Source organism: Vombatus ursinus, unplaced genomic scaffold (assembly GCF_900497805.2).
Source record: "Vombatus ursinus unplaced genomic scaffold, bare-nosed wombat genome assembly UNPS02014790.1, whole genome shotgun sequence".
NCBI lineage: Eukaryota > Metazoa > Chordata > Mammalia > Diprotodontia > Vombatidae > Vombatus > Vombatus ursinus.
The window spans coordinates 1,298,665-1,299,060 of NW_020954568.1; positions in this window are offsets into that span (position 1 = coordinate 1,298,665).

Genomic DNA, 396 nt, shown 5'->3' on the forward strand with positions numbered 1-396 from the left:
CCCGCCCAGGAGCACATCTACGTCCAGCAAACCTGCCCCCGTCCTCCGCAGCACGGGGGCCTCGGTCTCTGCTCTGGGAAGAACATAAGAGCCCCTCTTCCCTGGACAGAGGCACCAGATCTTTCGTCACACAAACATGGTTTCAGAAATGAGCGTGAGCCCAAGTTCAAAGTACATACAAACACGAGGAAATAAATAGGAAGATGACCTGCCTGAACTCCCTGCCCTCCCCCCCGCCCCCCGCCCCCCGAGCAAACATGGCTTTACTCTACTTGGCAGCTCTGAGATGATTGGGATAAAGAGGCCATTAAAGCAGGCGAGGGCAGGGAGGAGGATGTGCGTATGTGTGTGTGTGGCGGGGGGGGGGGGGGGGGGGGGGGGGGGGGGGGGGGGGGG